This window comes from Octopus sinensis, linkage group LG1 (genome assembly GCF_006345805.1).
Source record: "Octopus sinensis linkage group LG1, ASM634580v1, whole genome shotgun sequence".
NCBI lineage: Eukaryota > Metazoa > Mollusca > Cephalopoda > Octopoda > Octopodidae > Octopus > Octopus sinensis.
Window position 1 is genome coordinate 90,857,227 of NC_042997.1, and position 26,575 is coordinate 90,883,801.

At 34.0% G+C, this 26,575-nt stretch overlaps 1 protein-coding gene across 8 annotated transcripts in view; it reads right to left on the reverse strand.

The window, feature by feature from the left end:
- The window catches only part of LOC115216530 (ATPase MORC2), a 161,388-nt gene that overhangs the window by 126,775 nt on the left and 8,038 nt on the right, over positions 1–26,575 (reverse strand). The window lies entirely within an intron of this gene.

The following is a 26,575-nucleotide window of genomic DNA, read 5'->3' on the forward strand; positions in this document are numbered from 1 at the left end:
CAGCCAAACTTGCTTGTAAAAGATATTTAACCCTTTAGCATTCTGATTACTCTGTCAAATGTAATGCTGAATTATTCATATTGATATGAATTAATCATGCATTATCTTGTAGCTTTGAGATTTTGATAATGTTACTGTTTAGTTTTAGAATAACATTGTAGGTAGGTGTGGGAGGCTGATCTTGCTGCTTTGAACATAGAACAGCTAGAATATTTTGGCTGGATATGGCTGGTTTAAATGCTGAAGGATTAAATAAAGAACCCAAAGATATTATCGGTAACTAGAATAGCAATGGTAATTTGATAAAGGTGTGCTCTCTTTCAGATTTTGTATCCTTTCACCATCACCACACTGCAGCTTCAATAAGGGACTGAATTCCATTGCTGACTAATTCACTTACCTGATAACAGAGCAAGAGTGCCACAGTAGAGGCTATGAATGTACATTGAAACCCTTTCACATGCAGCTAGCAGCAAAGTAGTTTAAGAGGACAGTAGCAGCAATAGTTTTAGTAATGGTGATGGTGCTGGTGCCAGTATCTACTATTAGTAGTACTTTGCTGTTCTCCAGACAAAGCACTAAAATTCTCCCTTCTTTTACAGAAAGAGAGAACAGTTCAGTAGTAGAACAAGAAATTGATGTGTAGTTAGATGATTTACAATGTGCGCTGTCTATATGTATTGTAAATGTGAAAAATAAATATTGTGTATGTGTTTTGATGATGTACAATGTTTTCCAAATTCTTTCTTTTCTTTTTTACTAACTAATCTGAAATTAATTCAAAAGAATGCAAATAAATAATCTGAATTCTAAAGGGTTAAACAAAGTGCTGATGGACTCCCCCATTGAAGACTATGTATGAGTGTTCAACTTTTGCTGAATGACCTGCACAAATGATTTGTTTATAGTGATCAAATGTTTGTGTCATACATCAGCTCACTCCCTCCATCAAATTCACATTGTCTGAACAGGTGCACAATGTACCACATATCAGGTGTTGAAATGATCACAGAGCAATGTGAGATGAAGTATTTTGCTGAAAAATACAATGCACCCCACCCAGAATAGGAACTGAAGTCACGATCCTGCAATCATGAGTGCAACACCTTAAACATTAGACCATGTGCCCTCATTAAACAAAGTAAGAAAGAGCAAAATAGAGTGAAATGTCTTATCCCAGGATAAAGTACAAATCTTCTAACAATATCTGAAATTCAATACATAAACCTCTTAGCCACCAAAGCACTTGTATTACCTACATTAATAAAATTCAGAAACACTAACCATTTGACTTTTGCCAATTTCTCATCAAACAATTATGCAAGTACAATAATAAGTAAAAGAAATAAAAATGTAATTAAATGTAAGTATCTATTTATACTTGGCTGTAATTCAATAAGTTGCAAATCATTAAATAAACCTGAATCACTTCTTTATCCATATTACAGCTATGGACATACACTGAGAAATAATAATAATTAAAAATAACCTATCTTACTGAAACCAGTAAAGTATTTTTTTCAGGCCAATAACAATTTTTAGCACTGGCAGAAAGCCACAGATTTTTGAAGAGTAGTTTAGTGGATACCGCTATTATTAGGTATGAAGAAATAGGTGGTAAGCAGACAGAATCATTAGCATGATGGAGAAAATGCTTGGCAGCACTTCATCTGTCTTTATGTTCTGAGTTCAAATTCCACCAAGGTTGAGTTTGCTTTTCATCTTTCAGGGTCGATAAAATAAGCACCAGTTGAGCACTGGGGTTGATGTAATTGACTAGCCCTCCCTCTCTCCCAAAATTTCAGACCTTATACCTAAAGACAAAACGATTATTAGGTATGAAAGACAAAGTGGACCCTGTTGTGATGACGAAAATTCCTGATAGCCTTTAATCAATTTAAAAAAGGCATATATTGTCAGCAGCTGGAGTGGTGGAAAATAATGTGACATAACTATTTTTATAGATAAGTATCTTTTATCATATTCCATCCTTTTAATATATTGTTACCACATATGTAAATAAATTGCCTACATCATACAATCCTTATCTCTGTTCATCAAGTCTACATTTAAAATAATTAACCTATTATTTTTTCATTCTAAACACAATTAGGCACTTTAATGTTCAAGTTCACAATTATTTATATTAAAAGCAGCATTCACTCTCTTGTATCTTTAGAGTACATGCTGTACCTCATCACCACAATGTTCTTCTCTCCTTTTCCAGCTAGGGTAGCCATGTATCTCCATAACAGCAAGACAACTTTTTCTACCTCCAACAACACTACATACAGCACACTTCAATCAAGTGGCCTTGTCTTGCAAGTTACTAAATGACCTCAATAGTGCCAGTAACACAAAAAAGCACCCACTCAGTATATTCTGTAAAGTGGTTAGTGTTGAGAAGGGCATCCAGCCATAGAAACCATGCCAAAACAGACAATGGAGCTTAATACAGTCCTCTGACCTGTTGGATCCATCAAACCATCGAACCCATGCCAGCATGGACTAAGGATGCTAAAATAATGATATTATGCAGCCAATCAAAAAATTATTATGACTTATTAAAGATAGAATTTACAGATTTAAATGGTTAACTGATTTACAAATTTTTGTTGATGTATGAAATAAAGCATATTCAAGATTCTCCACAGTAAAGTTAGGTTACTGAATGAAGATGTCATCATCATGTTCATTGTTAACATTTTGATGTATGCTTTTCTCTGCTGGCCACAGGGATCTAGATCTCTTTTAGAAATTGCATCTTCCCTACCAATTATGAATCCAACAAGAGAGTAATTTGGAGTAGGCTCCACAAATTCTACAGGTTTCATCAGTGATTCCAATTTTGAATTACATACATGACAAACTGTCCCAGGTTTAAAACATTAGGTAATGTTGATCCAATAGAAAGCTCCCTAGAAAATGTGAACAGCCTTTCTTGGAAGTGTAGCAGTACAGAACAATGTATATTTGTAACTGCAAATAGCAATGATTGTATAGCATGTAGAGTATCCAACAGCTTCTCATTATAAAATGCTTAATTTCTTTTTACTTTCAAGGGCTAACTTTGTATAGTTCCAAATAATTTCATTATATCTTGTGAGTATATATGCAGGTCATACAGCTTGTTTCAACTTGGTAGCTATAAAGGTGTTCCTCTCCTATCTAAATGAATAAACAATGGTATTCCAAAAATAAAGAGATGGGATAGGCATCTTCTTACAGAAATACTTATAGCATGAATTGACAAATAGAAAATTTGTTGACTATAGGAAGTATGCATTTCAATTATGAAACTGGAGAAGCAATGTTTCTTGTGGGGTGGGGATATAGAGGATTGAAAAAAGGGTCTGATGTATTATTGTTTAATAAAATTAGGAGAGTTTCAAACTTTTTAAACTTATCCAATAGCAAGAAGAAAGAAGATTATATGAATGCAAACTCAATTTTGTCTTCTTAATAAAAAGGACAAAAAACACAAATTCCATACCACTATTTAGAGTCTATAGAGACAAGTGTTCAAATGGACAGATAGTTTTTTCAATGTGATAAGAAAGTTTTTCAGACGTCAGAAACTTGAAAATATGCCACAGATCTACCATCTTAGGACAATGTCAAAGAAATAGTTTCAACAGTTAGATCTGTTCCAATAATTAAAGGTCAAGTAATTGTCATTAGCAGCTGTTCATTTAATTTTTTTTTAATAGAATTCATACATCCTATATTCCTCAAATAGAGGGAAACTTGCACTGATTGACAGCTTTTATTTTAATAACTAGAAAACCTATTGGCACAGTATACAAATAAAGGTCAAGCATCCACTTTACTTACTATTTTGAGGTCAAAGGCATCCTGGATCAAGACCTAATTCCCTGTGTGAAAGTAATTAACCACATAGGTTAATAGAAGTTAGACTATATTTACATTTACTTTTTGATTATATCCAGCAACTTTAAAAACAATGCACTAAACCAGTATGGTTTGGTTACAACCGATTTGCAATTTAGAGTGATATGTTCTAAAGTTAGTCAAATTTAGTTGAGTAAGAACATCATCTTCATTCATCATCACTATCATTTACCATCCATGTTATGAGCTGAAAGTTCTGATATGTGATAACACTAATCTCTTTATGTAATTTAGAAAAAAAGGTGTACTATACCAGCATTTAGTTGCAGAAGAGTAGTAAGTCTTACATTTATATAAATTTAATAGTTAAAGATATCTTAGTAATACAGAACCCATTACTTTGTGTTGTTAGCATGGAAACAATATCTATTTTAAGATATGCTTTCAAGTTGAGTTGATTAGCCAATTTTTGACAAATGAAATCTTCAGTTGAGCCAGAATTTATGAGAGTGTAAAACACTGTGGCATTAATTTTCATTGTATTATAGGTGTAAGAGATCAATAGTATATCATGAGCAAGCTACAGAAATTTATCCAGATTGAATAACTGAAAATACCCTAGATTAATGTTTCTCAAAGTGAACAGTACCACCCCGAGAAGGGTGGTGGAACTAGAAAATATTATATGAATACTGGGAACAAAAAGGGGCAAATCTATCCACAAGGCTTAGGTCAGCCCGAGGCTATAGTAAAAGACACTTGCCCAAGGTGCTATGCAGTAGGACTAAACCCAGAACCATGTGATTGTAAAGGAAGCTTCTTACCACACAGCCAATCCTTTAATCAATTCTAGAAACATTATACTCTTAGAAACCATTGCTAGAAAAAAAACTGCTTTTTTTTTGGATTTCAGGATTTCAAAACTAAATACTGCAAGGATTTGGTTTCAGACACTATCTTTTGCTTACATCACTAACAATAATCATGTCACAATAAAATTTACCCTACAATTTTTATGGAAGTTAGTGACTCATTAACCTCCACCTTCTAAAGATATTAGTAAAACCAGCTAATACGTTGAAGTATTGTTCATTCACATCCCATTATTGACACTATGCTCTATTGTAAGAATAACCTTCACTTGCCCCACTTACATAACAATGTTGTCAAGATAAGACTGAGAAAAACTCAACAGTTGAATAACAAACTAAACAATAAATTGGAAAGTAGCTTGGCTCAGTGCTTTTGTAACAAGATCAAACATGTTCACATGAGAAATGGCATAAATTTTATTAACTCTGGTCAGATGGAAGGGAAAATTTACTCAAGCAGGATTTGAACTCAGAAAAATCGCTCAGTACCAATTAAACTGGTACTGATATTTTGTTACCGTAGCTGTTGCTTCAACATATTCCAGTGGTTAATTTTGGGGTTTTTTTTAGATGAATTTAATTTGTAATTTAAGAAAATATACTATATGCCATTTAAAAATCCAAGAGCTTGCATTATCATCAACATCATTATTGCATAGACGTTTTCTATATGGTTGTCCTTCCTGTTGCCAAGCCTCATTTGTTTCTAAGCAAGGTAATATTTTCCCATGGTCAACCACATTTTCACAGAATATTGGAAATGAGACACTGCTTGTATGACACTCATTTACAATTATCATGTGATGTCAAGACAAGGAGACACAAACATACACATTCACACACCTCTATATACACATATGTATATATAAGAAAATGAGATGACAAAGGAATAAACAATTATCTTATGAACTTCATTAGCTTAAATCTGTTTCTGCTATAGATGCAGTGGACTCATAGTTGAGTGCTTGAGTAACATCTTATAGCTTTATCAGAGACTCAAATATGAAATGCAATTTTTTTAATTTTCTTATCACCCTATACTCTTTAACACTTCATTCTGAAACATATGTATATTGAGTTCTCTAATATGCCTAAGCGAAATATATATATATACGTATGTATTATTTTATTTATATTTAGCAGAACTAACAGAGTGACTCAAGGTCTGAGAGTCACATGCATTGGTACTTATCAAACTTTATAAGTTTGACAAGTCCAGTGCACAAAACTCTTGGACTCTGAGTCAATCTGTTACTTCTGCTAAATATTAATAAATAAAAATATACATATATGCATATTTTGAGTCCTATTTTTCCTGTTTGCCCGAACATATCTGGATGGATGGATGGATATAGACATCTGTAAGTTTTTGTCTACCAAATCCATTAACAAGGCATTGGACAGCACAAGGCAAAGTGCTGTTTAGTGTGATTGACCCAAAACCACTGGTTGGGTAACATAGTTCTTAACACAGCTACATGTTACATATCCTTAGAAAATTTAGAATTGAATGTAACACGAATGTAGGCAAAGGATCACTGATAAATAGCTATCTTAATGAGTTAATGCTGTAGTGAGAGAAAATTGTTTACATCGTTTATATCATGTTGAAATATGAAGCTGCCACTCACTACATACAAGTGACTACCAGCATCCTATCCTCAGTACAGAATCATCTGATATAGTCAGTATGGCATTATCTTAGAATATTTAGAATTCATCTAAGTAGATAAGCTAAAATAAACTGTTTACTGACCTACTTTGTAAAAGCACTCCAACTTATAGACATAAACAGCTAAATAAACAGACCTGCTGCAGGCTTGTATTTAAACAAAAACACTGTCAGCCAGTAATTCTTATCCTCTAATGTTTACATAATCTCTACAACCTCTGCATTCATGTTAATCAACTTCTGTTGTAAATTATGAAAGAAATTATATTAAAATTTCAGTTACTTTATAGCCCTTTAGCATTCAGATTATTCTGGGAAATGTGATGCTTCTTTATTCACGATGGTTTTGAATTAATCAAGCATTTTGTAGCTTAAAGATTTCAATAATGTGATTGTGTATTTTTAGAATGACATTGTAGGGTAGGTGCAGGAGGCCAGGACTGTTCAGTTTGATCATAAAACAGGTAAAATATTTTGGCCAGATATAGCCTATTAAAATGCTAAAGGGTTAAATTTATACTAAAACATTGCTTGTATTAGAACAAAGCCACAGTTTATCTAAGGAATAAACTCCAATACACAACTGAAATTAACAAGCTAAGAGAGATGTAAGGTAGAAGTAACTCCAACAAATAAAAGGGACACACAGGGGTAATTAGGGTAACTGAGACATTAGAATGCTAGACTAAATCATTATCATCATCAGTTTAATGTTCAACTTTTCCATGCTCATATGGATTGGATGGCTTTTTGTTGAGGAAGGTTTTCTACAGCTGAATGCTCTTACTGTTGCCAACCCTCACCTGTTTCCAAGCAAGGTAATATTTTATCATGACCAGACATGCAATGTCAAAGCAAGAAGACAGTAACACACACACACATACACACACATGCATGCATGTAAGTGCATGCACACATACACACACACATATACAATTTAGTTTTGAAAATTCTTAAGAATCAAGGCACATCAACCTGAAGAACTCCAAAATGGCTAGGTACAATCACGTAGAGCTCAGTTAGATAAAACAACATTGAAGATTTCAAGTATTGACAAGATACTTTAGATATGCAAGTACAAAATCCAATTTATAATTATAGATCTGACTCACCAGTGGGCCTTTGATGTGGCATAGGGATAACAAATTAAACACAAATGGTGTTTAAAATTTACAACAGTTGTTTCGGTAGCATTTAATTTAATGTAGTCATAAAAGATTACATCATAATATACAATCCACCATCATCAGGTAAAATTTTAAACATTGACCTGGACATAGCCAACATTTGTTGAGCTAGTAACATATTAAGGTTTACATTCAAATTTATAGAAGACTTAGGTGTGGTTTAAAACAGGTAATTATGAAACAAAGATAAGAAATCACATAAATATACAACAGGGAAATCTAATTTCACTTATCTACACTAGTTTATAGTTCAACACAGACACTAAGTAATAAGAGCTTTTTATAGACATATTAGATGCCAGGAATTGTAATTAAAAAGTCGTCAAAATCATAGCATACTTATTTTAGGTTAGAGGAGACATTCAAGAGAGTTCACCAACCACCAAAACTAAAGTCATCAACTTTCACCCCTTTCATCTAGGACTATAGGTACCACACAGTAGAACTGAACCCAAAACCATGTAGTTGGAAAGCACACTTCTTGCCACATAGCCATGCCTGTACCTACTTTATATTATTTTCATTGGTCTTAGATTTGGCTGCAATTATGCTGAAGTTGACCTGAGTCTTCATGACTTGATTTAACTCAAGTCCCAGAAATAGACTAAGGATCAAGTCATTTACTTATACTTCACCTCAATAATAACTTGCTAGCCTTATGTGTAAATAGTGGTGGTGGTGGTGGTGGTGGTACTGGTAATGGCAGCAGTAATTACTCCTGTAACCTTATTGACATATTGGAACACCACTGAAAACTCAGTGTTCATGTTGTGATTCATCAGGAGTGGAAACCAATATTAACGAGAATATTAAGAAACCAATATTAACAAAAACATTTTTGTAACTGTTTCACTCTGATGTCATGCTTTATTTGATAGATGAATAAATACTTTTCCAATTATTAACAACTTACAAAAAGTGACAAAATTTATGTATATCAAAAAAAACTGCGAGTTATCCAATTTTAGTAAAAGACATGAAATGGTATCTTATGGTATCTGATGAAATCAACCCTTTAGCATTAAACTGGCCGTATATGGTCCAAATATTCTATCTGTGTTTTATGTTCAAACTGGCCATATCCAGCCTCTCACACCTACCCTACAATGTCCTTCTAAAAATAAACAAACATTATCAGTATCTCAAAATTATGAGATAAAGCATGATTAATTCAAAATGTGAATAAATATTTTAAGCATTTCAGTGGAGATTCCTGATGGGCCTGGGGCTTTTCCCATCTTCATATCCTCAATTGGGTCATAATGGCATTTCCAAGCCTCTTTCTTTGAAGAATCATTACATACAAGTGCACCATCATCCATACGGACACATTTCTCTCCTATGACATCACAATTTTCTCTCACACACTGTCCTGCAATCTGAAACACTTCAGTTCTTTGGTCTTCATGTCACTGAACATAGGCAAACTTCTTTTCTGCTTCTCCCTTGGCTAGATATACTTGTCTCCTAGCATCCCTTCTGGCAATCTGATACAGTACGCTGCTACCACCATTTTTCCAGGTCTTCCAGGCCTGTTTCTTAACTCCAATGGCCCTGTCCACTGCATCATTCCACCACCACATAACCCTACATCTGGATGGGACTTTGCACCAGCCACAGATCTGGTCTGTCAAACTCAGCAAGCTGTCCCTCAATAATTTCCAGTTGCCTTCTATGTCACAAGTCTGTAGCCCCTCCTCCCTTTCATCGAATTTCTCAATTAGGATGTCCCTAGACCTCTGACCATATGAAGGGCCCTTAAGCTTCCAAATCCTTCTTTTCCAGATTGGTTTACATCTTGGCATCCTTCTGGCCTGGAGTCTAACATTACTAATAACTAGTCTATGCTGGGGGTACATTGTTCACCAGGGAGGGTCTTTGTATTTAGAAGCAACCATGCATCATGCTATTTGGTGAGAATGTAATCGATCTGGCGAGCACAGACACTTGATTGGTAGGTTATCAGGTGGCTGGCTTCCTGAAGTTTGTGTTGCAGATCAAAAGGTTATTTGCATCACAGAACTCCATCAGTCTTGTTCCCCATTCATTTCGGGAGCCAAATCCATAGCCCCCATGCACACCATGGAAGATACCAGTCTGCCATCTGATATGCCCACTGAAATCCCCAGCCATGAAGAGATCATTGTCAATTGTCTTTGAGGTAGCCTGCAAAAGAATGTCATAAAAGTGGTCCTTCTTTTCATTTGGTAGGCCCACTTGAGGGGTATAGGCAGAGATAATTGTCGCTATACTGTTCTGTAAAACTAGCCTAAACTTGAGCAACATTCTGGCTACCTCTATAACTTTATCTACCTACTTCTATGCAAGAAGTATACCCATGCCACCTACCCCCCCCCCCCGTCACTGTTACCTTCCCAGAAGATTTTATACCCATGTGTCTTGCCTGTAGGGAACTTGGCTGAAGCTCCTCTCCACCTTATGTCTTGGACACAACATACATCAACATGCCTCCATTCGAGCATCTCAACAATCTTGCTAGACCTACCTTTCAATGTGCCTACATTGATAGTGCCAACTCTGAAAACTGGGAAAGGGATGTCAGAGAGAACATAGGGAGAAGTAATGTTATTTAGCACGTGAAAAAGAGGTTTCCGTGTTCGTTTGATAACACGTGCCACATCAGTTGTTCTCTTACACTTAAGCCTACCATCATTCAAACATATTAAAACTGTTTCTCCTATTGGGGCAGGGTGAGTGCAATGTAAGCATTGTAAATATAAGGGTTACTTCTGCAAATATAATAGGTCAGTTATTTATGTTGAGTAAATGAGCTGCTATTGGTTAGTCCATTATGTATAGACAGAAAAAAGTGGGGCAGGGGTTCTGGTACAGAAGTGAGTCAGAGCCCTGTTGGCATTTCTGGTAAAAGAGATTTCCTGTATTGGTGGTGGGAATGGGTAGGCGCATCCTGAACAAGCAATGGACACACACAAGAGAGAAAGAGAGATGGAAGAGATAGGGAGAAATAGAGAGATAGTGGTAAGGGACTTGCAGCCTTTAGCGAGGATCACATCAAAGTATGGAAGTGGTCAAAATACACATTAGCATCACATGTAAGCCTGTTAGATAAGAGAATGATGAGTGATTAAAAGCTAGAGAAATTTCTTAAACTTAGCTGGGCATTTCATGTGGTTATGATGGAATCAACAAACAGCAGAGCAGGAATCTGAGACTTCAGAAGAACAGAAGGTTCTTTATAAATAGTTTACAACCAGAAGTGATCAAGCAATGGCCAGCATCACCTCACATGAGAGAAAGAGAGAGAGAGAGAGATAGCAATAAAGGGTTTGAGGCCTTTAGCAAGGTGAGGATCATAGCAAAGTATTTATTTATAAATAGCATGGAGAACGGACGTTAAACGATGATGAAAAACTTTGCTATGATCCTCACCTTGTAAGCTTAAGTAGATTTTCACCAGATATGGAAAGCCAAAATTAAAATTAAAATTTAAATATCTCCAACATCTTATGAGACAAGAACTCATAACGATTTGTACACCTTCAACAACTATGGGGATAAAAACCTTGAAAAATATAAATACCAAAAAATCTTATTTTAATTTTCTTTTTTTTTTAAATCAGAGAGACATAAAACATATGGAAATTAAGTAACAGCTACCAGAAGTAAGATTAATATAAAACTAACAAATGTATTCAGGATCAAGTTTCATACTTTTTAAACCTTTGATTTTCAAGCTGATATTGCAATAATACAGTTTCTGGGAAACATATATAACAAGTAAAACTTAAAATAATTCTGATACTTCAAAAATTAAAAATTAGTGAAATCCTTTCTTTGCAGTATTTTCAAGGTCCCTTCCTCCCATATACATCTATCAATAGCTAATCTTTCAAACTTAATGCTTAACTGCACCAGCTTTGAAACACTATTTTCATCTAATACCTAAATCATAAAATCATAACACACAAACCAAAATCCCTACAACAATTGTTTTAATGCTGAAGAACAAAATTGAGGACATCTATGTACTGACTTCACAATTTTGTCATATCTGTAACAGCTTGACAGTAAATCAGATCAATATGCCTTGGCTGCCTCACATCTCACACAATTCCTAATGAATTATAGAGGATACATAAATTATGGCATACCAAGGATACAGGCTACCCCAATTGATTCATTTGCTACCTTCATACAGGAAATTTGTGATCTATTCAACATTTAAAATTCAGTTTCCACACCAGGATATCAGCAAAGTATGTTTATCAAGGCTCAAAATGCACTACTAATTTATCCACTTCTTTACACCAGGCCAATATCAAAATGATTAAATTTTGAGTCACATTGACAAGGTTACTAAAACCTTAAACTTGTCTGCAATAATTATTATTTTAATGATTAAATTAAAATTAGAAAATATTTATTTAGCTGATAATTTTATTGGTTTCAAAATCATCAATTTTATTGAGTTAATAAAAGCGAATAATTAAGAGAGATGACTGTCAAGAGATCTGAATGAATAACAAAGACATATCTGAAAACAATCAATAGCAAATAAATGCTTTTTATGACAGCTATTTGATACAAGTACACAAATCTACAGCCAACAGCTGTACTAAATTAGTTCCAGATGTTGATGTTTACAGTAAATAATAAACTTAGCAATACAAATTTTACCATGATGGAAAAAACATGCAGCTTGCCAACTACTCCAAATAAAGTAGTTTCTGTTTAGATGTTGAAAGCTGATATGACCAATAGTCAACTACCTAGATGGAATAATCAATTCTAGAAATAAGTTGATCCATTTCATTGCTACTTCCAGAAAGTTTCATGAAATGATCATTTTAAGCATTTAATTAAGAAAAAAAATCTCCACAAAAGTTCTCACTTTATTCATAACATTAATATGCATTCTAAACTATAACTCCTATTAAATTTCTGCAGCTGTCACAGAGAATGTTATTAGGAGTACTGTTACTGTTGATGTAGGGAAAAGATAAGCCAAGTGTCAGTTTTATGAGAAACAGGAAAACCAAGGGCAAAGATTGATTAGACTTAAAGAAGAAATCATAAGTACTTCAAGTAGGAAAATTTTAAATATCCATTAGAGACAATGTTAGTGGCCAAAATAAACTAATCACAAAATCATCTCTTCTGTAACAAACCACTTACATTCATAACTTTGTTTTTTCAGTCTATGAAAGCATATTTGGCATTTATAATATATAGATTTCTTATACAGGCAAAAGCTAAATTTGAAAGAAGGAAACAGTTAATTTTATCAACCCATATACTTGGCTAGTACTTAATTTCTTTGACCCACAAAAGGCTGAAAAGCAAAACTGACTCAAGATTTCAATTCAGAACATAAAGAGCTGGAACAACTTCACAAAGCCTTTAGCTGATGCTCAAACAATTCTCCTAATCTACTATCCTTATATTTATAATATACTAATTTTATAAAATATATTGAGCCCTACTGCAAAACTTTTAGGAAACCTACACAACTAGTTCCATAAACCCTAGATGGCAACATGTCAAGAGCTGTAAGCCACGCAACATAATTACCAACCAGTTTAACCCATTAGCATTTAAACCAGCCATATCCCACCCTAATATTCTGTTTTATGTTCACACTTGGCAGATCTAGCCTCTCACACCTACCCTGCAATGTCATTCTAAAAATAAACAATTACATCTTCAAAATCTGAAAGCTACAAGATAATACAGGATTAGTTTTTAAAAATTTAAATAAACATTACATTTGACAGAGTAATCTGAATGCTAAAGTGTTAGTCATACTGCACATTGTAAAATTTTATATTGCTGACAATATCACCCATACAATAATTCTTTTTTCTGATGTAACTAGCTATAAGGGTAATCAAGAATAGCTCCCCTGCAGTAAACAATCAACTTGATCAAACTACAGCAGATGTTTATTGGAAACAGGCCAGAATGGAAATAGTTTTATGTTCTATAGAGCAATCTAAATCAAAAAAAAAATGAAACCATGTTCATACAGAGCTACTGAAACACCTTTCTTTAATTAAAGTTTTTATCATAGGAGTGTCTGCTATCATTCTCAACAAACTCTTGTATCTGCCATCATGTCCCACCAACTGTAGACCTACTCCTTATATACCTCTACATCTCCCACCCCACTGCTTGCACATCATTCCCTTACTTTCTAATCTATTCTCCTTCATGAGCCACTTCTCTCACCTTACCCCCTCTCAATACTGGTATTTCCCATCAACTTCACCGCCACCCTTGTTCATCACTACATTCACCTCTAACCATCTATTACTCTCCCCTCTTCCCCTACCCTACAACTTGTATCCTTTCATACTCACCTTTTTGATCTTGAGATGTTCTAGCATCTCGTCACCACCATCTCTACCTTCTTTCCAATAATCCCTGCCCATCCTTATATAATGTTGGTTAGCCATGGACTTCCCCTATAGCAAGATATTGTCTTTCTACCATACAACAGCCTCTCAACACCTGGCATAAACTCACCACTTGCTCTCCTAGATACTCCTCCCTACTTAGTCAAGGAAGATTTTTCCTTTTTTCCTGTTCTTTCCTCATCTTGCAAGTTACTTGGCAAACCTACTAATGCTGGTGGCACAAAAAAGAAGCACCCAGTACACACTGTAAAGTGGTTCACATTAAGAAGGGCATCCAACTATAGAAACCATAGCAAAGCTGGGAGTTAAACACAGCTCTGCCAAAACATATAAACCCATGTCAGCATGACAAACAGACATTAAATGATGGTGATGATGAAACTTCCATGCATTATTAATCAATAAAAATTAGTTGATACAATTGGTTCTATCAGTATCACAGACCTAAATATCTACTGATGAACAAAATATTGAAACACTACAGGTTTTGCACCTCTCATTCCATCACAAGCTTACAGATTTCTTCACACCATACATATTTTTCAGCCATTGTAATACACTTTAAACATTTCCAAAGTATATATTGTAGTTAGATAAAGTTTCTCCACCTCTTTGAAAATTTCTGAGTAATTAATCTATGCAAGGTGCTCACAGAAGCTAATTAATTCTTCCTTCACTTCAACATTAGCATTAATTCTCTAAATGAACTATAGCAACACACTTGATTGTTGGTCACTTGTTGATTCATTGAGAACCAAAGAAAAACCACTGAAAGTCTTAAACTTTATTGTTAATTGGCTCAGGATGTTGCCTCCTGTCCTCAACTATCCTATTTACTGAATTGTTGCAGAATGACTAATATTTTGAATAAATTTATTTTTCTAGACATAATTCTTCAGCTGTTGCTAACATAGAAAATTTAGTTAATTCATCATCAGTAAATAATTTCCTTTTTTAACTAACAAATAAGCTACTCTCAAACTAGCTATATTTGCTGCACCGTTAGTGGCAATTCAGCTGATTACAAAAGGAAAAAAATGGTTTTGCTAGAGGTGGATTACCACAATCTCCATAATATTAATGGACAACACAGATATATACCATTATACCAGCAAGTCACATGTGATACATTAATACAAACAATGTGATATAATAGTTGAGATGATTTTATTATCATCAATCTGGCTTAGGATTAGAAAACTACAGCCTGCAGTCTCAATCCATCTGGTCTGCCAACTTCATTGAACATATAAAGTTGCATACAAAACTTCTTTGTTTCCTTTAGCTATCTTTTAGTAGTGGACAACTGTGTTGAAAAGCAATAAAAGTTTGATTTTTGCAATGGCCTCGACTGAATATTTTCAGTTATACAAAAAAAAAAAAAACTCCTTCACTTGGTTAAAAGTAGAAGTCTTTGTGAGTATGAAAAAAATAAATCTGTAACAGGACTCTGAATGGCTTGCCAAATGAAAAATTACCTAGAATTTTGTCTTAGGAGCATGGCCCACTTAATGATGAATCATGTTTTATTTGGGCCCATTTCTTGAAAAAGGTTGCCTATGCCCGTTTTAAACAGTAAATGTTTTCAACTTCCTTAATGAACATCAACAAAGACTAGCAGCACCTCATGTGGTTAGACTCTGTGAGACTAACAGTAGGCGAAGAATTTTTTTCTTTTCTTTATTATTATTACTATAAAACATTGATCCATTTGAAGTTACTGCAAAACTTAAACTTTGGATCTTTACCTTTTGACCGGCAGATTTAAAAAATAATTTTTGTAACTAAACACTTTCAAACTTCGGACACTGGTAGAATGTGTCATAAAAAACATCTTTTACTCTTAGCGTTTTTGAGAAAACCTTATATTTAGGATGTTATTTCTCATTAAAGTTGTCGTATTTCGGTAATTTCAACCAATCAATGACGTGTATTCAGCTGGATAAAATTACTGCCGTTGTTTGTCAACAACAACTATTGGCGGTGTATATTTCGTTTGTACCTGTTATTTATGACATCGTTCATGCGTTTGTACTGGTTTTAGCTTTAAGGTTTCAGGGTTAGGGTTGTCATAAATAACAGTGACAAACGAAATATACCCTGCTGGAAGTTCTTGTTGACAAACAATGGCAGTAATTTTATTCAGCTGAATACACGTCATTGATTGGTTGAAATTACCAAAATACTACAACTTTAACGTGAAATAACTTCCTAAATATAAGGTTTTCCTCAAAAATGCTAAGAGTAAAAAGATGTTTTATATGACACATTCTACCAGTATCCGAATTTTGAAAGTATTTAGTTACAGAAAATTATTTTTTAAATCTGTCAGTTAAAAGGTAAAGATCCTGAACTTTTACTCTATTTTTCAATCTTGAAACTTTATTATTTACTACCAAAAGATAGCTAAAGAAAATAAAGAGCCTTTAAATACAACATCACCATTCAATGAAGTTAGCAAGCCAGATGAAATAAAACCAGTCTAGTTTTCTAATCCCTAAATTAGATTGTTAACAATAGAATTACTAATCTATAAATTTAACCCAAGGGTTAGTAACATAATATTTGTACTAATGTATCACCTGTTACTGACTAGTATAATGATACTAGATACTGCAGTATCTGGTTATATTACTGAGACTATTGTAATCTGCCTCTGACAAAACCACGCTTTCTGTAATCAGCCTAATTACTACTAATACTGCAAAAATCAATGTTCAACAGCCTGCTTTAAAGATTACAAAGGAACTCAATCAATATGATGAAACAGTTTACAAAAGCCCAAAATCAGTATCAGTTATGAGCAAGATGAATCTTGCCTAGGGCTAAAATAGCAACTGTTTTATATGCTTCAGGAAAAGTATTCATCCTAAATACTTGACTATCTGGGAACATGTTACTGTTCAGCAATATCTATTTCTGAACAGAATCAGATGGACAAATTACTCTCAAATGATAGAAGCAAAACAATATTGTCAGTATATAGGTTTTGAAAGTTTGATTGTACCTTGAGTTAGAAACCTATGAGGAGGCATATGTGAAAATAACAATACTGGAGCTGAAGCAATAACAAAGCCTATACTAAATCACTTGACTAAAAATAGAGGCTAAATATCACTTAAATCTCAAAATACCATATTGAACAAAGGTCATATTGGATAGTTGTAGTCCTAGTTACATGATGCCTAAGAAAGACAAGATGGTCACAGTTGGAACATTTACAATCATAAGCAGTTGACTTGGAGTTGACATCAACAATGCTGGATTCATTTAGAGCACTGAAATGTCACAAAAATTGTTTTTGACATAATTCATATTCTGATCACATGAAACTGCAAGCAACAAAACACCTACATCTACTTAAATGTTTAACAGAAAGAAAAGTGTATATCCAACTTTTTTTGAGAGCAAATTAACCACTTGGAACTCATTTCTCTCTAGATTATTGATAATGATGAGAAAATGCTGATAAAATGAAATGAAGATATGACTCTCCAAAAGCATACCATTTCGCTATAGTGATATGAAAATACTCATATGCAAATATCCAGGATCAGCTCCCTACATTATTTTTATCAACTTTATGACATGTATAATTATACATAAAAGGAAAATACTGGCTGCATTATTCTGTTCACAACCATTTACTTGATAATTACAAACATACAAATAGAATGTAATTTTCATGAATATAAATAACATGACGCCCACTTAACAGCATCTCATTATTAATCAATGAGAAGTCCTCTAAGAAGCCACTCAGCATGTTAGAAATTTCCCTCAAATTACATCCTACTGTTGACACTGGACAATGTAGTCCTACATAAACATACAAGAGATAGTTGAGAATCTAAGTCCTTTGATAATAAGTCTATCCAATCAGGGCTGGACCAAGGCCTCAACAAAAACAATCTCATAACCCCTCCAATAAACCTGAACAGAACTCATTAGTAACTTTATACTACTTGATCCAATTAGTTTTAAGGTTTATATTCTTATAAAAAGTAGAGTCTGAATCAGAAGTTAGGGAAAGGCAGGGTTACAATATATGCCTTTACTAAATCTAATAAGGTACTATAATTCAACAAAGTCACAGTTAACACAGAAATTGTCTGATATTTTAAAAACGTTAGACATTTCCTTCAAATAAGTTCCAAAATCAATTGCACTTCTAGGGAGATAAACACACCAAATTAGTTTCCCTAATGATCAGCCATAATTGATTGGGAATAATAAAGTACATCAATAACATATTTATTGTCGAATCCAAATAGGAGAGATATTGAGGTCATTTGAGATGAGATAAGATGAGAAATCATGCATATTTATGACATCTGAAAAACCTATTTAAAGGTTGGTGTCAGAGTGTATGGGCTTGAGGGTATCTCTTATTATAATTTGGTAATAAAGCAGTCATAAGATGGGTTACATGATAATGATCAATTCTAACTACGTAAAATATATTTTAACTCAGATGAGAGCTGAAATTTCATTTTGATATCAGCCATGTGACACCAAGCTTCTAACAAGCATAATTTATACTAATCACTCTAATCTTAAAACCACATTTTCTAGGGCAAACTACTATAATATACTATATTAGATTATAGATAAGCCCTCTCTCATAAATCTATCAATCTGAAAGATAATAGTTTTACTTGAGAACAGATGAATAGATTATATATAACTTAACCCTTTTGATTCCAACCTGATATTAAACCTGTCCATTGAAATTTTGTGTTCATTTATTTCCCAAATATCAGCTTTATAACAAGGTTATTTTACTAAATTCTTCATTACTTTGAAAATTAACATAAATGAAGGCTGTATATTTCTCAACAAAAATATGGTAATAAAAGGATTAAGTCGTTTTTCATTTTAATATCAATAACTAAATAAAGATGGCAAATTGGCAGAATCAGTAGCAAGCTGAGCAAAATGCTTATCAGTGTTTTGTCCATCCTTACCTTGAGTTCAAATTCTGCCTAGGATGACTTTGCTTTTCATCCTTTCAAGGACAATAAAATAAGTACCAGTTGAATACTGAGATCGATTTAATCAACTTACCCTCAACCCCAACCCCTGAAATTGCTGGCCTTGTGCCAAAATTTGAAACCAATCTCAATAACTAAATGTAATCAGAATTGAAACGTTAAATGAGTGAAAAACAAATTTAAATATAACTAAACTAGCACTATGACCCGGCAATGCCGGGTCATAATGCTAGTGCATGCATATACAGCTGCATGCATGCGCACATACAGACGAGTACTGTCCAAATCTCCGACCAATCACACACAGCTAGCTGGCATTCAATTGACATATCAAGCTTTGGGCATTTTGATTGGGTTTTGGATAGAAAATTCACAAAAAAGTCACTTCTATTGATTTTTTAATGGCTTTGCGGGGTGACTGGGGAAATGTAAAGATGTGCACGACCACCCTTGGACGGTTTTGAATGACCATAGAAAGTGCGAGCTCTTTAACTGGAAAATTGTGGATTTGTATAAAGGACACACATGCAGACATTTTGCCTTTTATATATAGAGAGATGATCTCATAGTCATGGTTTGATTCAAAGATCAATTACTGATTTCAGAATCAGATTACATAGCCTAGAACAGGATACAAATTTAAATTTGTTGTACATACCAAAAGAGAACAGTTTTATTCAATTCTTATGCTAAACAGGGCCAAGGATCTTGATTATAGTTGATTTAAGCTACTACAATCTAGTTTTACACAAACTATATGGTCCAATTATAAAAGGATTGTAGTCTCAGTTTTATAGTTCTGAGCTATATCAAAACATGCTTCAATAGAAATTTCCAGAATATAAACCTGCACAATTTAGTGAATTTAATCTCAAGCACAAGATGATATTGCACAAGCCTGTTTCAATGTCAGAATCTAATTAATAAGTTTCCAATGACCTGCCCAGTTAAGTGGAAAGTGCTGTTAAATATCTAGGAAGATGAAGTTATTTCCAAATACTTTAGAAATTACTGACCAAGTAGAAGACATCCTGCAGTAAAATTATAAAATGCCAACCATGCAGATGACGATGCTCTTCTTGGAAGATAATATAAAATTAGAAGAGAAAATGTTACATGCACTCAAGATTACATCTGCACAAATAGGATTATATGTCAATGCCGGCAAGACTGAATACATGGGCTATAACATAACAGGTGATATCTGAACTCTGAATGGCTCTAATCCGATGATTGATGACTTTACCTACCTGAGAAGTTACATAGCTTCAACAGAAAAGGATGTCCAAGCAAAGATTGCAAAACCATGGAATACCCAAGACAGACACAGAATTCTCTGGAAGTCTTCTCTTCATGACATGAAGAGGGTTTTTTTCAAAGCAGTCATAGAATCAGTACTTCTGTATGGCTCTTCAGCATGGATACTGACATGAGACTGGAAAAGAAGCTTAATGGTACATACACAAGAGTGCTTTGTGCAGTTCTCAATCTTTCTTGGTAGCTACAAAGCAGCAACTGTATGACAGTCTTCTTATCATCACCTCGGTAATCAGAGAATAGAAGACATTATGCAGGACACTGCTGGAGAAGCAAGGATGCAATACCCAGAAATTTCCTTCACTGGAAACCCAAAAACATAGACATACAGGTATCAGCAGACCAAGAAGAGCATATATTGACCAATTTGCAGCATACACTGGTTGAGGATATGAAGACTGCTATAGAAGATCAGGACATTTGGCATGGAAGAATTGCATTGGTCTGCACAAGTCACCCAATCAGATAATAATACTTTCAACCAACACATTAATGTCAGCACCATCATGTTACAACTTTGTAGTTTACAATTAATTTAAATAAGAGATTTTCATGTTTCATCAAATCTGGCATATGGAAGCAGGGCTCATTTTTTTCATCCAAAAGTACTACTTGCTGATAAGGTTCACAGTCCAGTGTCTTAAAATACTACACCAATAAGTCTACATTTGATATTTCACTTTTCAAAGAAACAAGTTGTCAAATTCTGTAATTCTTCCAATCTTTCTTTAATAATTGATGTTGAATAGCATAAAGTTCTGTTTTGTTAAATTCTCAAGTGCCACTGCAAACTCTATGTAAAATATTTTCTGCTTGCCCTTCTGGTCAATCAAACTCAACCTACCAATTTGTTGTGCATTTTCAACAGTTTCATCAATTTCAAATTTCATTGTATTTGGCATAATAAACTATATCTTAAACATTATGGACACTTGTACATTTTATGTCCTATCCTTTTCCTGAGCTCTTATCCAGTTAATACACTTGACACAATTACAAGTTTACATTGTCAAAATTATCAAAAACTCAGCTTCCAGCATCAATTTTGTCTCTAAAATTTATTACAGAAGACTTTGTTGATTGCTGCATAGTGTTCTATATATCCAATTTCATTTGAAAAAAAATGTTAATTTGCAATCTTCTTTCCATACTGATTAAGTAAAGAAGCAAAACTAGACACAAAAGAACAACATCCAGGGCATATCCAATGTATCACCAAGCGCATTCATTTAATCTTCCTGAAATTATAATAGCTACTCCATACATCAAGAGTATTTAGCACATGTTAAATAGGTTTGTAGTGTTCTCTCTCTCTCTCCCTAATAGACCGTGTTTAATGTTTTTGCTATGAATTCGTATATTCTTAATATGTTTGGTTATTCCATTCCCCACTATAACCCATTGCAGTCATCAAAAACATCACCCATCAACTCTTTCTCCGTGTAAAATATTAAAAAATAATGTAGATTTAGAATTGACATCTTTACTAATCAGATATTCAGATAACTTAATAAACAAGCTCAAAGATTATTCAAAGGAAATGGAGCAGTTATCTGCTGTCTTATTTACTAGGGTTTGATAAAACTCTGAAATTATGTGTTAACTAAACTTCAATTAGTTTCATTTTTACTTTTTCTGATTAGCTTGTATATGTCAAATCTCAAAACTAATACTGAGCCCATACACAAAAAATTTAAATGCATTTATCTATAATACTAGTCCAGCAGAACAGATGCATCAATATTTCAGTGAAGATTACAGCTATGTTAAATATTATCTATTGTATTTCATACCAAATAAGGATTTCATATTTATGTATAACTTTGTGATAAGTACATGGTAGCTCACAGCATGTTACTAGATAAACAAACTCTTCACATTTTTGTCAGTTTAAATCACTAGCACATCTAACATTCTCAAGAAAACAAATTATTAATAAACAGCCCAATGACTAAGATTAAAGTACTGGACCAAATTGACTATTTAGCTAGTTCTAAGTTTATAGCTTGCGTTAACTATTGTGTGGTGATCTTAGCAAACTACATTTGACTCAGTCTCTGTGGCCAACAAGTTGTTCCATTTCAATTTTAGAACTGAATAGTAAGCAGTATAAAAAGTCTCCATCATAAAACATGAATGCAACATTATCTAAATATATAGATATGCTAGTACATTCTCTCCCAAGCATGAAGAAACAGTAAATAAGAAATAATGTCATCAAATCTAATTAATATATATATATATTTATCTAACTGCTGGTAATAAAAAAATTAGCACTGAAATTAAACCAGTCTGATCAACAGTCAAACCAGCTTAACAATTTGTGTAAATCAACTATCCATGACAGCAGTGTAGGCGAGAGTCAAACAGATGATAGAAGTTTTACAAAACTTGATGGATTTCCATTGAACAGCTCAGACACAAACATTGATTCCGTTGTAAAAATAAGTCTACAAACACACTGGATCACATCAGAATCTGAAATTGTCATTGATAGTAGTACTGAAATGTTTTCTGAACAGCAGCATAGATCATATGAAATAGAGTTAAGCCTTTGCTTGATATCAATTATAATCTCTAACAAAAATGATTATTTAGATTATTGATGAAAAACAAAGCTAAAAGCCTAATGCAGATAGGACAAAACGTTTTATATGTCCACTATAACTAAATATAAATGTTAACATTCACAGGACTGGCTAGTGACTTAGAGTAGGCTCTACAAATAAATAAACTCTGCAACCTTGTTTCAATTCCTGATTGAGAATATTTCACTCCTACATAATTCTATACTTTTTCTATCGGTCTCTTTTGCCAAAGTTACGGGAAACGTAAACACACCAACATTGGTTTTCAAGTGATGGTGAGGGATGGAGGGACAAACACAGACACACAGATATATACGACAGTCTTCTTTCAGTTTCCACCTACCAAATCCACTCACATGGCTTTGGTCGGTCCAAGACACTTGCCCAAGGTGCCACAGTGGGACTGAACCTAGGACCATGTGGTTGATAAGCAAGCTACTTACCACACAGCCACTCCTGCACCTATATGTTTAAATTTATTTCAGACTAATTTTACTTTGAAACATTAAGAATGCCAAGCAATTCACTGTTGACTCATTTTCTCCCATTCTTCAATAACTTCTTTGGAACAACCCTTTTATTTACCATTGTTAGCATACCTAACAGGACTTTCACTGGATTAATAAATGCACAGAGCTACTCTTAATAGATACAAACATATATAATCAATACAGACTACATAACAAAATACACACCTAAATTTGAATCAGAAGAGAACAACAGAAAAGACTTGAACCAATCATCTATTGTTTACCAGCCAATTGCATTACTGGTTACACTACAGAGTACTTTCCACTCCCATCATAAATCAGATACTTGGAAATTTCTTCTTTTCCCTTCCATATTGATCCTATTTTTACTTCTTTGAAAGAACTGGTTTAACTTTACAATGAAAGTCCTTCGGACTATTGAGGCATTTCTTAATTCAACAAAGAGTTAATGTCTATTAAAGATTTAAAGACTAGTAATCTGTTGACATCCTCTTCTCTTGTAAATGGTGGTCTACGACATAAGAGATGTTCTGCACTGATCGATCCACTTTCATCATCAATGGTTCCTACTCATGGCAATGTCAACAGCTTTATTAAAACTAATATCCTATCTGGTCAGATCATCTGGAAGTCATTAATTTGTTGCAAGTAAATCTCTTGTAACAAACTACTACACCAAATATCCGGCCAATTGGTCATATCAGTATCAGTAAACCAGGGTGGCTGTATTCTGATAAGGCAATGATACTTGATTTTTGTCCAGCCAGTGATATTTTTATCTAAATCATTCATGAGAGTGCATGCTCATGTGCAACTAATGCACAAAGGGCATGAAATGGATTACTTTGAAGCTAGTTTGGAGGATCCTATTGATGACTGGTGTATGGCTAGCAGGTTCATAGTGGTAAATGTAAGTTCAAGATAAGGAGTTTAAGGTTTGTAATTAATGTTTCATGTTTTGTAGAGCTACGGTGATGGCTGATGTACAATTTGTTAGCTGATAGTGAAGATTTATGGTGATAAATGTTTCAAGATAACAAAAGGTTTGAGGTCTGAAGGTTCATGATAGTGGATCATGCTTTGTAGAGCCATGATGATGGATGCATGATCCTGTTACCTGATAGTGAAGATTGGAACATGGGTTATAGATTTGTAATGATAATACAAAGTTTGTAGAGTCATGGTATATGGATCATTAGTTCATGGTGATGGCTTGTAAATTCTTGAATCACTGGCTCATGATGATGATCAGTGTATGGTTTATTGGCTCATGGTGATAACTAAATGCTTCTAGATTGGTTCATGATTATGAATGGTGAATTGTAGAATCATGGTGATGACTGGTACATGTTTTGAAAAATTTATGGCAATGATTGGTACATGGTTTGTTAGCTCAAGGAATTGATTGGTGCAAGGTTTGTAGAGTTATAGTAATGATTAGTCTGTGATTTATTGGATAAAGTGATGATTGGTGCATGCTTTGTTGGCTCATATTAATGACTGGTGTATGGTTTGTATATTCATAGCAATGATTGGCTCATTGTGATTGAAGCATGCTTTGTTGGCTTGTTGATATGCATGGCTTTTAGATTAATGGCAATGATTGGTGCATGGCTTGTAGATTTATGGTGATGACTGGTGCATGGTTTGTTGGTTTATAAGGATGATCAGAGCACTGTTTGTAGATTCTTAGAGATGATTAGTGCATGGTTTGTAGGTCATTGTAATGATTAGTGCATGGATTATTAACTCATGGTGATTTGTGCTTTGTAGGTCATGGTAATGATTGGGGCATTGTCTGTAGGTCAAAGATAAGTTATTCATAGCTGGTAGAGTCATAGTGAAATAATATCATAATTTATAGGCTCAGCATGATAAATTGCTCACAACTTGTAGGTTTATGGTAATAAATGATGCATGGTTTGTAGTTCTATAATTTGAAGCTTCATTGTAGCAATTCATGCATGGATTTTGGATTAATAACTATATTCACTATGATGATTGATGCATGATCATAGTGATAAATAGGGTTTGGTTTTTAGATTTACAGAGCTCAAAATATATATATATGGTACACAGTTTGTAAATTTATGACTATAATTTCAGTTCATAATTTGTAAACTTGTGTAGATAGCTATACTTTATTCTATGTCACACACATACATATATCAGATGACTATCAGTTACTGGGATTTTTTTTCATAACTAGATGCATCTATTGATACATGCAGTCCTATTAACACCTGATTGTAGGATACAATTCTCTTCTAGCTGCTATACCCACAAGTGAAGCTGAATAGAGTACTACAAGCTAATGAAACATTTTGTAAGTTTACAGGAATATTGGAGCATGAGGCAATCCTTAGACCTGTCAGATCCAGTCAAACCTTCCAACCCATGATAGTATGGAACATGGGTGATAAAAGACGATGGTTCTGTGGTATCTATTTATAGTTAATTGCACTTACCTATCTGTGCCAAGGACAGTATATGAACTGCCAATATCTCAGCTAGCCTATCTTTTGAGCCATCTGTGCTCTCTTAAAAAAAAAAATCACTGAAAATTTATAACCACAAGGAATCCTAAAATTTTAAAGCTTTCCAATTTGTATGTACTCCAGAGAATACAGGTCACCTGCTGAGACACCAGTTACTCACTAGTGATACTTCTTTGAAAAAAATTCAATAAAAATAATGTGGTTTAAAAGCATCTGACCATGGCTGGTATCAGAATTTTCAAACAAAGTGCGTCTGCCTTCTGGACTTTGTCTATCTCTTGGATTAGAAGTTTGTTAGATTATATGTGGTGTTGAGGTTCTCTCTATCTTTGATTCATACTGTCAATTTTTGCATACCCCAAAGTTCAATTTTATTGCCCCCCCCCCTTCATCATGCACATTCACAATCTACTTGACGTTAATTTTAACAACATTCACTCCTGTGCAAACACTCCTCTTCACTTCTTAATCTTACATTATCCACATGTAACCACAAAAACTCAATCAAACCCGCACTGCTCCATGAAAAGATATCTTGAAAACATTCAGCAAATAGAGCAGGACACTTTTGTCTTCAGAGTACTGAGACATGTCAAGGAAACAATCTTGTGAGAGTGTTGCTGTTGCTATACACATTAACATTCATGGTTGCATCCAACAAATTGGCAAACACTTTGCCACCAACACTTCAACCTCTAGCCTATAG